The following is a 16,925-nucleotide window of genomic DNA, read 5'->3' as shown; positions in this document are numbered from 1 at the left end:
GATGAAGACTGCCTGGTTTTCATTGTTCATGGGCATCTTCCCAAGTTCCTGCCTATAACCCTCCCCCACCCTCCTCCCTGCACTTCCAAATGTAAATATGAAAATGTGCTGCTCAGAGGTAGCACTCTTTTCATCAGTGCTCACTTGCCTCTTCCCCCGGGCTCATTGAATCCAGCCCACAGACAGTGAAAACTTGTCGGCAAATTACCCTTTATGTGAAAAAATGAGCCATGTTTACAACCACTGCATCCCCTATGGTGCATTCAATACTGCTGCCATCATCTGAAGAGAAACCCTGTTGTTAGAAATTCTTGCATAGCAATTTTTTTCCAGTAGAGAAAATGCAACAAGGTGGCATGGTTTGCGTGCCTTCCTTCCAGCCTGGTCTCTCCTTCTTGCTGTACAAGCGTGGAGATGTATTTTCAAAGCGGCCTGTTGTACTTCTCCACACTTGATTTTGGCATGGAAAGAGCGCTGGTAGTTGTGAGGGAGAAATGAAAGAGGTATCTGAGCTAGGATTATTTAAGTATTCTCTTTACAGGTCTTACCTGTTCTCCTGAAACAATGGCCATATTTGAAACCAGAAATAGAAAATAGGCCTTTTCGGTGTATATCCAACCCACAGTCTGGTGTCAATGAGTTACATTAAAAAACATTTAAAAACATATTTGGGCATAAGCTTTCGTGGGCAGAAATCCACTTCGTCATCTGCCCACAAAAGCTTATGCCCAAATAAATTTGTTAGTCTTTAAGGTGCCACAGGAGTCTCGCTGTTTTGCTAAAAACAGACTAACACGGCTACCCCTCTGGAACTCATTAAAAAACTTGTGAACACTTCTCTATTGCGAGACTTTTGATAAAAATCACAAGAGTTGGCAACACTGCGTAGTCCTTGGGGGAGGAGGGTATACTGCAAATCTACTGGTCTAGTTATTTTCTGTCTCTTCCATGTTAGCCTTGCTATTCACACAAGCTTTCTGCACAACACTAGGAAATGATCTTGAGACCAAAATGTTGTACAACCATATGTGCGGAGTGCACATTCATTCAGTTACTTGCTCTTTCTCAAAAATTCCCAATGGCAGACGTCATGGACCTTATTTTGCCTCTGACTCATTATTATTATGAATTATTTGTACTGTATTACCATAGCACCCAGCACCCTATTGCACAGACTCAGAGGCCTCTCCCGGCACACCTTGCCTTTGTCCGGTCTTTTCTTTTAATAGAGAGAAGGGGATTTTCCCCATTTTGTTGTTGGTGTAAGAAGAAACAAATACAGCCCAGATCCTGAAAGATACTTAGGCGATTAACACCCATTGACTTCAATGGGAGTTAATGCCTAGATTCCTTTGAGGATCTGGTCTAATGTGAGTCGAGTACAGGTGCTCTGTACAATGCTGCTCATTTGTGCTACAGTTTCTCATGACAGCCTGATTTTGATAGTTTTTAATTATTTTTCTTCCCTTCTCTTCAGATCAAACACTTGATTTTCCAACTGCAGAGACATGATGGAATATTCCAATGGCCAAACGTAGAGGGCCTCCTGGACTGAAACTTCTTTTACCTTGTCCTCATTAGCTATGATATAACCATTCCGGGGGGGGAAAACACGACCATATTTCGTTACTTTGTTCTGTATGTACTGTATGCAAGGAACAAAATACTAAGGACATTTAAATTTAAAAATATTATCAGCTACAGAGCCTGACTGACGTACAATATTCATGCAAGTCTGACTGAGGCCAGGTCTACACTACAAACTTATATTGGTACGACTATGTAGGTTGGGGTGTGAAAAATCCACAACCCTGAGTGACGCAGTTATACCAACCTAACTCCCAGGGTAGACAGCGCTATGTCAACAGCAGAGCTTCTCCCATTGACATAACTACCGCCTCTTGGGGAGGTGGATTAACTACGCTGATGGGAGAAGCTCTCCCACCACTGTAGTAGTGTCTTCACTGGAGCACATCTGCAGTGCTGTACGTGAAGACAAGCGCTCAGTCCATCATGGATACTTGTCTTCCATTCAGACAAATCAAACACAGTCAGTGAGATTGTACACATTTATACTAGCTCAGAAGTTAGTCCATTTTCTCAAGTAGTATTATGCACAAGGGTTAAATCAAAGCCCGTTTCTTTAAAATAAGACAGCATCCTGTTCCAGAGAATGAAACATATACAAGGTGCACAGACAGTCATTTTAATGACTATACTTTTCTGTAATGTTATCAGATATTTTAAAGAGTATATCATTTTAACAGAAGCCACTGCCATCTGTGCTTTCCCAATTAGCAATGCAAACAAATATGTATTTTACAGTAACATCAATAAAATGTAATGCACAAATGACTTTTTTTTTTAAAAGATGCAAATGAGGGTACTAGCTATTTTTGAAATTGTGGAATTCCTTGCACAAAGACTTTTTTCATGGCCAAAAGAACAATCTATGCAACTACTCCACGGCATTTCTGTTATTTCTCAAAACCAGATGTATGTAAGTACATTAAATACATTTTATAATATATTGTCTGAAAAGGACATTTTCTCTTTTTATTAGCATTTTAGTGAGATTATGCCCTAAATTTTCAAAAGTAACTTGTGATGATGGATCTCTCCATTATTGCATGCCCAGTTTGAGACTCCTTCACTGGGCCTAGTTTTCAGAGGGGATGCTTAGCTCTTTCGGAAAATTAGGCCTCTTGAGAGGTCTCAAATTGGTCACCGACAACGTGAGCCACCCAAAATCACTGGTTACTTTTAAAAATATTGGCCTATATGCTTATTAGTCCATTTATTACTTGTGAGAGGGTGTTTCACAGATGTTTTCAGCTCAAAGTATTTCCAGAATGTTTTTGTAACAGATTTAGGCTCCTGATCCCGTACTTAGCGCCACACACTCATATCCCTGTGGTTCCCTTGTTGTTTATGCTGCAACCTAGATGAGGGTTTGATCATGGAAGTTTTCAAGGTAAAGTCACAGGGAAATCAGAGTTAAAATGCCAAGGGTTGTGGACATACAGTGAAATTGAAGGCCACAGACATTGTTTAATTTCTACCCAAAATAACCTTTACTGCTCCAGATCTAGGAAAGCTATAAAAACATTGAAATCTGTGTGATTACTTGCACAGCATAGTACTGCACGGAAGAAATGAGGCTGGCAAGAGTTGAGTCCTAAGACATCAAGGCATGAAATCCTGGCCATATTTAAGTTAATGGGGCCAGGCTTTTACTCAAAGTATGTTACTGCATAGGGTATTACAAAATGCTACCCAGCTACAGTCCTGGTAATCACTGAAATAAATGCAGGGTGTTTTTATTATGATTTGTGGATATTATCCAGCAATGTGCACAGACGTGTTAAAGTTATAAAGTTTGTTAAAGTTATATAAAGCAATTTTCTGAGTGCATTCAAATGCAACAGTTCCATAGATCTATAATGGATCATGTTTCTTCATATATATGTCAAACATGAATCCTCTCAGAAGACTAATGGCTGGATTTTCAAAGGTATTTAGGTTCCTGAATATGCAGATAAATGCCTAGTGGGTTTTTCAAAAGAGACTGAGCATCTTTAAGTGTCTACATACCTTTGAACATCTGGCCCCAAAGTGCGTAAGACACTTTTGAAAATGTGACTTAGGCTCCTACCTGTCTTTGGCACTTTTGAAAATTTGACCTTAAGTCCCTGCCCAGTTGGAGGTTTTGCAGAAAGATTTTTTTAATGAGAGTGTCAAAAACACACCTGAAAAATATCCAGAACACCCTGTGTTCACCATAAAGACAAGTGCAAAGTACTTCACTTATGAAGGAAAAAATCAAATGTGCAATTACAAAATGAAGAATAACTTGCTAGATGGTAGTACTGCTGAAAACGATCACAAACAGAATATGAGTTAATATGAGGCAGTTACAAAAAAGCTAATATCATTGTGGGGTGTATGAACAGGAGTGTCACATGTAAGATATGGGAGATAACTGTCCCACTCTACTCAGCACTGGTAAGGCCTCTGCTGGAGTACTGTGTCCAGTTTAGGGCAACACGCTTTAGGAAGGATGTGGACAAATAGGAGGGAGTCCAGAGAAGAGCTACAAAAATAATAAAAGATTTAGACAATTTGCCATATGAGGAAAGGTTAAAAAAACTAGGCATGTTCAGTGTTGAGAAAAAAAGACTGAGCGGGGACTATAGAACAGTCTACAAATATGTTAATGGCTGTCATAGAGAGGACTGTGATTAACAGTTCTCCATGTCCACTGGAGATAGGACAAGAAGTAATGGGCTTAATCTGCAGCAAGGGAGATTTAGGTTAGAAAATTTTCCCTAATATCTAACTATAAGGGAAATTAAACTCTGGAATCAGCTTCCAAGGGAGATTGTGCAATTCCCAATACTGGAGGTTTTTAGAACAGGTTGGATAAACTCCTGCCAAGGATAGTCTAGGTTTACTTGGTCCTGATTCAGCTCAGGGGGCTGGACTAGATAACCTCTTGCAGTCCCTTCCAGCCCTGGATTTCTATGATTCTATATAAACCTTTCCTTCCTTCCATTCTCCCATCAGAACAGGGCTGCTTAACTTCAGCACCATCCACAGTTTGGAAATGCCTATTTCTTTTTTCTTTTCAAGTGTGGACAAGGCAGCTTGCTGCTCAGATTCTCTATGCTACAATTTGCGCCATCCCCTTTCCTGCTTTAGGAAGTGCACCTGCAATCCAAAGCTCTCCTTCTTCAGAAGGAGTGGACAAAGGAGCACAGAAAGCTACACAGGCCTTTTTAAAGTGAAGGAGGAAGTAGGAGGGGAGAGGTGATGTGGCCATTCCTCTTTTTTCCTTTCACTAGTAACAAATATTTCCTTTTTAATTCCCCAGTGGTAGCGTAGGATGGATGGAACCACATGCTACCTCCTCTGTCCAGATGTGCTGAAATGCTGGAGTGGAGGGACACATACAGAAATATCAGACCCCCATAAAGTCCCTACATAATCCTCCACATCTGGATGGATGTAATAGGGCAAGAAGGCTTCCTTGGAGAGATGGGTATTATGACCCCTAGGTTTCCTCTGATGATGAGGAGGCTCTGGCTGTGAACAGACATCCTCTGCCCCGAAGAGAAAATAGACAAAGGATGGGAGAGGAAACAGAGGTGAAGTGACTAACCCAAGGTCAGTGGCAGAGCTGAGGACAGAATGGAGGTGTGCTGACCCCCAAAGGGGGCCCTCTCCCCTGGAGCACACAGCCTCTCTAAGAATATTTATTAGCTGGAAGCTAGGGAGATATGGGAAACAGCAGCAAGTTGCAAAACAGTCTCTGTTGGTAGAGTCACGCAGGTGCAGCTTTAATTTAAAGAGCCAGCCCCAGTAAGGTATGTTGGGAAAAAAGTTCCTGTAAAAGGGCAAGCCTTACCTAGGGGGAATTAGTAGACACCAGGAGGGTATTACTGGGAAGATGAGTTGCTTCAGTGCATGCCACTGCTGTATCACAGGGGCATAGCTCTGAGGCTAGGGGGACTTGGAGGGAGAGGAACCCTGCACCAGACCCTCTCATTCTAGATGATTATCAGACTGATAAGTTTACATTGTGGCTGCTCTTTGCAGACTGGGGAGATGTTTGAAGTTGGAGGGGAGCCGTTGAAAACCTCCATTCTGCTGCAGCACAGCTTCAGTCTGCGGTCAGTCGCTTCTTTATTTTTTTTTTCCATGCAACTGTATTTCAAACTGTTTTCTATCGCACACCAAGCAGAAAAACAAAATAAAAACACAAAAGCACCCTGTCTGTGACTGCTAGTGAGCCATCCCCTGCGTATCTCGTGCTGAATGCTATAATGACTCTTCCCCTAGGAGCTCTTTGTGGTTTAGGGCTTACTGAATAATAATGTAACACAGAATACACATAAAGCCACAGTTCTCTTTTAGAAATACACATCTGATCAGAAGCTGGGCTGCAATTAGAAACATAGCATAGTTTGGTGCTTACTGTGTCAATTTTAGATGGTATTTCATTAGTGCAGTGAAGGCTGGAATACAGAGTAAACATTTTCCATGCAAAGGAAAGGATAGAGTGCAGTTTTAATTATATATATTGTTTGTTTATAATACTTAGCAGTTATGTTAGCACTTTACATCAAAGCTCTTTACAGATATTAACTAATAGTCTTGTATATAGCTATTAACTATCAATCTTGTGGAATACTGAAGGATTATCCCCATTTTATAAATGCAAGAAGCAACAGACACAGAGGTTAACACAGGTCTTGCCCAATAGCCAAACAGTAATATGTAGAGCAGCAGTTAGACCTGAGGAGTTCCCTAGAGCCCAGTCCTTAAGCCATTCGGCCGCACTGTTTCTCAATCATATTAATGATGCATATAAAAAGTAATGCTTTATACTACTACAGGCTCTTCTGAGAACCAAAAAGCACTACCAGACCCCAAAGAGACATGGAAATGTTACCCCATTTTACAGCTGGGGAAAGAAGGGCAGAGAGGTTAAGTAGCTTTTCCAAGGAATCACAGCATTTTAATGGCAGAGACAAGAACAGAAGAAAGCTCTGAGACCTACTCTTGGTGCTACGACTACCTCTCTGTGCATATACTGTGTTTTAAAAAAACTCCTCAGAATATTTAATGGTTGAGCACTGCCTGATGAAATAAGGCTGGAATAATAAATTTAAACTGACCAAAATTATGTGGGCAGTTAATATCAGTGATTGTATATATCCTAGCTGAGAATACATTACAGTATGTCTCATAGATATTAGGTATATTTATAGAGATGCACTTACAATAGGTTGAAGTCTTTGTATTTTTTCCACCTTTAAAAAAAAAGTAGGACATCAATTCACCTGACAAGCTAAACCGTTTGCCAAATCTTGACTTGGATGATCATAGTGTTCCTTTCTAGCCTCGGAATCTGTGACTATTTATGTTAACTCTGAACCAGAAAGACAAAGCCTGATTTAAAAATCTACCTAGCACTATCTCCTCTTGCAGCAATTCCAAATCAAATAAAATTGAATTAGGGAGGAAAAAACATGGAAGAATTCTAATATAGCAGCTATCTAGAGATATGCGCTTGCTCATTGATGCTACAGATAAGGTTGCAAAGCAGACAATTACTTAGTGTCAGTAACTTTCAGAAATTTACTCTTTAGGCTGAAATTTTTCACGATTGATCTCTCTAGTCAAAAGTTATTGTTTGTTGAAACTTTGAGCGAAACCCCTTCAACCATTAAAAAAAAAAATTGGCAGAATATCCCTGTTTTCTTCATTTAAATATGGTGCATATATAGCTACACTACCTCTCTGCACAGGTAATTCAAAGATGAATTTTTGAACTTGGTCAGTAGTCCTTATATAAATAGTCATCACAGAGGAGTAAGTCCAGAACCAAGTCTGAAAACAATAATGGTCTGACTAGTAATTCAAAGCTTTAAAAAATAGAAAATTGGCTATTGTGTCTGAGCAATAGAAAATTACATAAAGTCAGAGTATTTGCCCATATTTAGGGTGGGATTGTGAAAAGTGCTCAGTGTTAGCCTAGCTGACCCATTGACTTCAACGGGAGCAGAGTTAGGCCAATGCTTAAGACATCTGAAAATGCTATCAACAGAGATGCTCTGCACATGCACATGGCCTTTCATAGTAACACATTTATGAGTTTAGGGGCCTGAGCCTGAAAGGGTTAAGAAGAGATGTAAGTATTGAACACCATTCAGAATCAGGCACTAATGGGTCATATCACCATAAAGACCTTTAAAGGTATTTAGGCATTGCTCTGCTCAGTATTGGAATGCCTAACAGTCTTAGAAGCCAAAATTTCATTTTTATAAGTGACATGGGCTCTTAGGAACCTAATTGCCATTGACTTTCAGTGAGACTTAGGTTCCTAAATCAGTTAGGTATTTCAATACTGAATGGGGCAATGCCTAAATACCTTTAAAAATCTAAACCTTAGACGCTGGCCCTGCAAACATTTACACACATGCATGACCTTACTCATGTGAATAGTCTCATGGAATCTAATAAAACATGTATGCAGGACTGGGGCCTTACTGCCAATTTACTATGAATGTATGTTTAAAAGGATGTCCTGCATTAAATCCTAGACACAGTTATTGGGGATTGTTAACCTTGTCCTTATAAAAAATAAAAAAACCAGGAGAAATTAAATGCAAAAAAATGCTGATGCATTTTTAAATGCATTTTAAAGTTACAGTTTCAATTAAAAAAAAACAAACCATGAAATGCAAAAGATGACGTTCCTCCAATTAAATTTCCTGTCCTGATTATCTTGTTGAATGTATGCCAAAGAAATGTGTGCATGTTCACAATCCAGCCTGGTTAACATTAATGTACAGAGATCTCTTATTTAGTGAAGAAAGACATACTCATGAAGGATTTTTGTATGTACCTTGTACCTTGGAAAAATTCAAACAAAACATTAAAGAAAATCAAATCACTAAATCTTCACTCTCTGTGTGCTTTCTCATACATTAATGGTTGCTTCCTTCCTACTGGAATTCTGCTACAGTATCTCACTTAAACCTATCATAGGAGATACACACACAATGAAAATTAATTACATAGCTGTAGAGATGTCCCTGAGCCTTGCTAATAAAGAAATAATTCAATTTGATGGCCATCTTCATTTCTATCTTAACCACAACGTGCAAGATTAGTAATACACGTGTTTCACTTCAGTTAATTACTCTGGGCACAGACACATATACAAACAGGTGCTTCACTTCAATTAATTAGTTTGAGCTCAACAAACTTATTAGGGAACACACCATGCCCCTTTGATAAACAGAGTGCAATTCTGCATAATATTTACATTACTGCCTAGATTCTGTGTTGTTCCACTTTGCACTACACCATTGGTTCAAAGCCAGTGTAACCAGCCCCCGGAGTATCACCCCAGTATAGAGGGAAAAAGCCAGAATAACGCCTTCTGGTCCTGCTGGCATGGAGACATGAGCTAAGCTTCCTTGTTAAATTGAGACCTTTGGCCACCATAACAGCTCATTATGCCATTGGCAGGCAGCTTAAGTTAAAGCATCTTAAATGTTTATGTTACTCTAAGGGAAGCTATTCTGGAGAGCATAGGACTGGTCTAAGAAATGGAGGAGTGTCATTGCTGCCTTTCCACACTACCCATTCTGTGCTGCTTGGGTTTATAACTTCTGAGATTAGAAGCAGACACGGCTCTGTTACCACAGCAGCAGATATAGAAACACAGGCCAAAATTTGCATAGTTAAGTGCCTAAGGTTAGCAGTGGGAGATGTAGGGGCTCAACACTTTGGAAAATCAGGCCACTGTTATTAAGACACCTATCTTCAAACATTTGAGCCACATGACTTAATATACCGGATCAGCTCACTGCTCTATCTAGCCTAGCACCTTGCCTCTGAGAGTAGCCAGTGCCAAATGCTTCAAAGACAGACAAAGAAAACCCTAACAATACACCACACCAATTGTTTACTGCTCTGTATGGAGAAATGTATCCAGACCAATATTGTCTTTGCTGACAACGATTGCCTTGTTGTTTCCTTGTACTTCCTCTTCTCTCTTTCTGTTGTCTCTTGTCATATACGCAGATTGTAAGCTCTTTGGAGCAGAGTCTACCTTTTTGTTTTGTATTTGTACAGTGCATAGCACAATGGGATCGTGGTCTAAGACTGCAATACGAGTAATAAATAATTCCTAGCCCTTACAGGAAATTATTTTATGCTCCAAACTAGAAGATTTGGTTATACTTAATGTTAGCTTAGAATGCATAATTAGAAATCTTGTAAATTGGTCATACGACTGGGCATTTCATTTTGAAACTTGCTCCTTTAATAAAACCCATGTATTATATTTTACACACACACACGATAATATGGATACACACCTAAGTAAACATGCAAACACACACACGAGAAAAATGATGGCAATATATATTCCATGTATAATCAAGGGAGTTCAATAGATATTTAAAACATGAGGCATTAGCGGTTACATTATATTTACTTAGTGACAGGTCACCAATGTGCATCTGTAGCTTGCTTTGTTTTCCTAAATACACAACATTTGTTTGACAGTGTGTGGGCATGTTAAGCACGGAACAAACATATTTATTTTCTCACCTACACTCTACCCACAGACCTAGCTCTGCAGAGACAGTAAGATTCTAATCAACATCTCTACATAGCCATCTCTTAAAAAACAAAAACAATATTACCTTTCCCTTCGTCCATAGACGGCACCTGAGATCAGGCAAGAACAGGAACTAAAAATTATATTTGTTATATTCAGTCCTGGAGTTGTACCAGTTTTAAGGTCTGATCTCCAGTGAACTATCAGGGCAAGATATACTCTAATATTGTATAGCTGGGATTTCTTGTTTGTAATATTACAAAAACATATTTTTCTAGTCCAGGTGCTTCTTATGTTTTCTCAGAAGTGGAATCAGACTTAACTAGGGCTGCCAAATGATTAAAATAAAATAGTCATGATTAATAGCAGTTTTAATCACACTGTTAAACAATAGCATAATACCAATTTAAATTCAGCATGGAAGCATATCCTCTGGAATGGTGGTTGAGGCATGAAGGGGCATACAAATGTTTAGCATATCTGGCATGTAAATACCTTGCAAGGCTGGCTACAAGAGTGCCATGTGAACACCTGTTCTCACTTTCAGGCAGGCAGCATTATCTCCTGTAAACTTGTTTGCCTTAGCGATTGGCTGAACAAGAAGTAGGACTGAATGGACTTGTAGGCTCTAAAGTTTTATGCTGTTTTGTTTTGGAGTTCAGTTAGGTAAAAAAAAAATTCTACATTTGTAAGGTGCACTTTCATGCTAAAGAGATTGCATTACAGTACTTGTATGAGGTAAATTGAAAAATATTATTTCTTTAGTTTATCTTTTTTACAGTGCAAATATCTGTAACAAAAAATGTGATGGAGTAGACTAGGTCTGGAGGCCCCTGCTAGCCGCATCCCGGCCCAGCCTCACCCTACCCCAGAAAAAAGCAGTCCTCCAAGCTGCATAGAGTGGCAGTGTGGGACACAGCAAATCAGGAAAGAGGCTGCAGGGGTAGCCAATCAGGGCCCAGAAGGCTCATATAGAAAGAGTTGCAGGGCCACAGTGAGTTCAATTTGCTTGCAGTGACTGGGGTAGCAAGAGGTGTTCCTGGGTGGCTGCAGGACCTGAAAGGCTGGACAGAGCAGCTATTAGCAGGGCTAGTTGGACTAAGCACGTAGTTACTGGGAGTGACTCAGCCAGGAGCTGTGGTCAGCGAACTGAATCCAAAAGCATGAGAGGTGGGTGCCACCCTGTTACAAAAAATAATATAAAGTGAGCCCTAAACACTTTGTATGCTGTGTTGTAATTGAAATCAATATTTGAAAATGTAGAAAAACATCCAAAACATTTATAATACATTGAAATTGGTATTATTGTTTCACAGTGTGTTTAAAACTGTGATTAAGCACGACTATTTTTTAAATATTTGTTTTGCGTTAATCGCTTGCATTAACTGAGATAAATTGACAGCCCTAGATTTAACCTCAAATTTTATTAGCAGTCACGAGGCACATGACTAAAGCCACTCTGGAAATCTAGGAGTTAAAATCCAAACTATGGGAACACAAACTTTGACCCAGTTTACTAAGATTCCTTAAACTGAATCTTTTATGGCTCCTTTTAAGGACAAGAAGGTAATGCCATTTTCTGGCTCATTAAGACCCCTAAGCAGCAGGCTACTACACACACTTAAGGACCTTCAAGCTCCTGAGTAGTCAATCCCTTTGACTGCAATGAGACTACTCATGCACTCAAAGTTAAGCACGTGCTAAAATACTTTGCTGAACTGGGGATCATTTTCTTTTCTGCTGAGATTGCCACCTAGAGCAGTTAGCATCAGTTTTCATGTGAAACATACATTAACATTTATAAAGCAATTGATTGTCTTCCAGGACCACTGTAAAGTATCCTGATATATTTTGACTTGTTTTATCTGTATTTTTTAGGTTTATATGTCTGCTCATCATTACAATTGCTTCTACATTTCCAAATCCATCATTTTCAAGTAATTATATAAACTGACTTCAAGAGGCACTTCTGAACATTGCTAGCTACTGACATCTAGAGAGTAACAAAATTTGCTCTCTTTTTTACCCTTTTCAATCTCAAAAATCAATAACAAAATTAAATTTCAAAGGAATTTTTCAAAACCTAAAACATTTCAACCAGCTTGCCAAAAACCATGGGGAAAAGATGGGTATACGCTTGTGACGGAATATACCCCTGTATTCACACCTTACACACTATTATAATATACTTTGTACAAAGTATGCCTTGTAAGGTATCATTTAAAAACTCATAATTGGCTAGACATTATTGTCCTGATAAAAGGTGTGCCGCAACACTGTATGCGAAGTTATAAGATTTCCCTGTATGATGTTGTTAACACAAGTTCCAAACCCACAGCCTTGCCAAAACTGAGGTTGGCAAACAGCTCTGTCCTAAACAAAGGAATGTCTGCTGCTTAATTTGCATGTAAGCAGTAAACAGAGTCATCAAGCAGGCAGGGTAACAAAGGAAGCTCAAGCAGATGAGAAAAAGCAGCAGGGCACATCTTTCCCCATAGACTTGGTCTCTTGAATTTCAGTTGAAAATCTTTTTCAAGAAGGGGACTAAAACTATTAAAAGAAAAAAAAGAACCACCCTCCTCTCTCTCCCTGCCCATCACATTCACGGCACCTGAAGGGACAAAGTAAGCATTGGTTGGATTTTGGGAGAAGGCGTCCTGATCTACAGAGTTTGGTCAGTAAGACTGCTGAAAGCATGTGGTGAGAAATTTTGCTTGAATCTGATATGGTTTGAGTGTTAGTAAATGTCTTTTTATTTTTCTTGTAATCATTTCTGACTTTTATGCCTCATTACTGGTATTCACTTAAAACAATAAAACAAATTTATTAACTACAAAGTAAGATTTTTATCTAATCCAGCATGGTTAAATTGAAGTGGCTGTGAAACTCCATTTGGGATAACAAGCAGTGTTCACACTATTCTTTTAAAGAAGTAATGGACTTTATAGAACTTGCATTGCCAGCTCTCTCCTGGACAATACAGGACACATGTCTGGTGGCTGGGTGAGGGGAACTAAGGCTGAGGTATGTTGGGGTCACGCTGCAGTATAACAAAGGCTGGTGAGAGCCAGAATGTAACCCAGGTGTGGCTGGCAGGCTGCAGTTACACACACGTACTTAGGGTGTGGCTTGCATGCTGCAAGGCTGTTTGTGAGTGGCCCAGATCGGAGCTACTTCAGAAAGGCATTGTAAAGCACCCCAGCGTGCAGGGCAGGGGTGACACAGTTGCTCATTAGTCTAGACCAGTGTTTCTCAATTGGTGTTCCGCGGAACCCTGGGGTTCTGCGGGAACACTGTTAGGGTTCCGCGAGCAGCTATTCTCCGCGCCGCCGAGAGCAGCTGTTCTCCGCGCCGCCGAGAGCAGCTGTTCTCCGCGCCGCCGAGAGCAGCTGTTCTCCACGCCGCCGAAAAAGGGAAGATGTCCCGGATATTCCGGCGGAGGGTATCCAGTGTAAGTGTAATTTAATTGAGAAATGCTGACCTTTGCTTATTTCGACATTTGAAGACTGTTAAGAGTTTGGGGGGTTCCGCAATTATTTATGGAGTTCAAAAGGGTTCCGTGGCCAAATTTAATTGAAAAACACTGGTCTAGACAGTACCCTGGTAGGTCACAGTGCTAGAATTCCAATCTTTAACAAAAATCCAATAAAAAAAATTCAAGTTAAAGTTTTGGCTAGCTCTGACATCACAGGCAAAATATAACCAGCGCCACTTTTTGACCATTAAGAATGTGTAACTCCAGAGTTACATTGCTTTAGTTAGCAGGCAAAAAAGCAAACAGATTTTTTATATTTATTTTTGAATGGAATATTTTCAGTTTTCCTAATTTAACAGTTTCATTTTGAGCACAGCACTGTTTCTTTGTGGTGTTTTCTATGCAAGGTCAGTAATAAAACTTCAATTTACTGTAATGCTGCAGATCAGGCTCTTAGTGAAAGGAGAATAAGGTCCAGGATTTTATTGGCCTAGGGTATATTCTCTACCCCTCTTAAAATATAAAATTCAATAATAGAAAATCCACACTAATTTTAATGTTTACATAACATATGTGAACACAGGAGGCCATGTGTAGTTTCACAGAGTTTAAGGTCAGAAGGAACCATTAGAACATCTAGTCTACCCTCTTGTACAACACGAGACAATAATGTCACCCAGTTATCCTTATATTGACCCCAATAACTTCAATTACACTAAAGCATTTAGTTCATCAGGAGGCTAAATGGTAGTGTGCCACAGGCAGAAAACGGGAAGGATTGATGGGTCACCAATGCCCAAGGCCCCAGCGATGGCCAGGAATTGATTAAATAGGATATGTCCAGTAGAACCTAACAGGCCCATCGGATCATATTTTCCTGTCAAGTTTATAGTGCAGTGGAAAGACTTTTCTAATAACTTGCTGCAAAATGAGTTTAAAAAACCCCTCGTATGGGTGAAAGCAGCCTAACTAGCCTGCAAGATAGACACTGCCGCCAGATGGCCACGTAGAAGATCCATAGGCTATGCCAAGGTTCTAACTGGGAAGGATCAGCTGACAGAGCTGTGCTCCAGTCGCAAACTCCCCCAGCAGCATACAGATAACACTGGAAAATCCAGTTTAATAATATTGCCATAGGCAGCATTAAATATCCATGATAGCCTTAGAATATCATCTAAGAAGTATACAGGCACTTCCAGTAGCAGCAAGGCAAGTGAGCCAGGTATACTGCCAGTTGCAGGCAAATGGACAAAGGTCTGTGTGGTTTGGGAACTCCTTCTTCCAATGCATCCTCTATATCTACATATTTTACAGGCTACAATGCCTGCCAGTTCCCTCTCAACTCGAGCCCTGCCTCACAGAGGGAAGTATGCAACAACACTTCAAGAGAAGCCCTGCATGTTTTGAGACAATCCTCCCTTTCTAAGTGATTTTACTCAAGGCAAGGGTGGTTATCTCCCATAATATTTAGCATATAGTTAAGTTGTTATGAACACACCGTGTTACATGTTTTGTAATTTTTGCCCTGGAGGTGTCTGAGTTAAATCATGGTGTCTGAGTGGAAGCAGAGAAGGATGCCATTTCTGTGCAGAATTCTTGCCAGAAAAAAAAGAACAATCTCTCTCTTCCTTAGCACATCAGAAATTGATACCCTTTGAGGTTTATCTCTTACTAAATTTAAATTTTCACAATGGCTTAGCAAGGGGGGGGGGGGGGGGGGGGGAAGGAACAGATTCCAGTGACTTTCATTTTTGCCTGTAAAGACTTTCTTCAACAGAAATATCACCAGGGCATGCATGGGTCTCAGAATGTTTGTGCATGTCCTTGCTACCCATTTGGTAGCAAATCAGACTGTCCAAATCAGACAGCAAGCATTTGTAACTTAGGTGGCCGTGAGCTTGGCTCTGAGGGAGAGAAGGTGGAGACTTATTATAATACTTTCCTCTGATGGTAGAATATTCCCAACCAGGAGTCATGCCTCCATCCTAAAACTTATAAGCAAAGTAGCGATCTGATGGTTTGTGTTCATGTCTAACCTAGCTGTAGCATCACTTTCAAGTCAATGAGCCAATTTGCCCAGATGCTAAGTAAGAGGGTGTGAAAACAACCTGCCTTCTATTGCTCCTCTGGCAAGAAGTCCTCCTCTATGACAGCAATGTGACATTATTGCCAAATGACAGCGTTTCATTGCTGGAATAATTTGGTCTGGACTTTCGCAAGAATGTGATGCTGTTGCAAAAGACGCTAATATTTGTTTTGGGTTGTATTAACAGAAGTGTTGTAAGTTAGAAACAAGAGGTTATTGTCCCACTCTAATCAGCACTGATCAGGCCTCCGCTGGAGAACTGTTTCCAACATTGGCCACCACATTTTATGGAAGATGTGGACAAATTGGAGGGAGTCCAGAGGAGTGCAACAAACAAAATCAAAGGTTTAGAAAACCCAACCTACAAGGAAAGGTAAAAAACCTTTAGAAAAGAACACTGAGGGGAAAGACCTGATAACAGTCTTCCAATATGTTAAGGGCTTTTGTAAAGAAGGCCATGACCACTGAAGGTAGGACAAGAAGTAATGGGAGATTGACGTTAGATAGCAGAGAAAACTTTCTAACTATCAGGGTAGTTACGCTCTGAAATCTGTTTCTGAAGGAGGTTGTGGAATCCCCCTCACTGGAGGTTTTTATGAACTGGTTAGACAAACACCTGTCAGTGATGGTCTAGGTTTCCCTGGTCCAGCCTCAGCACAGGACTGGACTTGAAGACCTCTTGAGGTCTTGTCCAGCTCTACATTCCTATGATTTTATGATTAAGAATCAATAGGAGATAAAGTAGTTGGGGTGAAATTTGACATTATCTATATCATAATTTGTACAGGCTTAATACAATGTTTGACTCAGAATGGGAGTGAGACATTGGGCTGAGAGGCAGTGTGGTCCAGTGAATAGGGCACTGACCTAAACATCAGGAGAGACAGGTGCTATTCCCAGCTCTGCATGATCCTGGGCAATAAACTTCAGCTGTGTTTCTCTTTCCACACATTATCCCTCTTGTCTGTTAGCAGAAACTCTCTCTTCGTATGTGTAATGTACCGTACCTAGCACAATGGGGCATTGATTTCAATTGGTGTCCCTCAGCTCACTGTAATACCACTGATAAAGTTGATAGCCACCGACAATGTACAGTGCTGAGCTATAACAGTCTGGCCAGCAAACCAAATGTATTTGGTGTCATCCTGATCAATCTTATCTTTAGCACAGAGACTTTCCCTGGATCAGTGTTAAGAAGGCACACCCAATATTCTAAATGCTCT

This window comes from Emydura macquarii, unplaced genomic scaffold (assembly GCF_026122565.2).
Source record: "Emydura macquarii macquarii isolate MOO-44397 ecotype Brisbane River unplaced genomic scaffold, CSIRO-AGI_Emac_v2 contig_1253, whole genome shotgun sequence".
Taxonomy (NCBI): Eukaryota; Metazoa; Chordata; order Testudines; family Chelidae; genus Emydura; species Emydura macquarii.
This window is presented reverse-complemented; position numbering follows the sequence as displayed.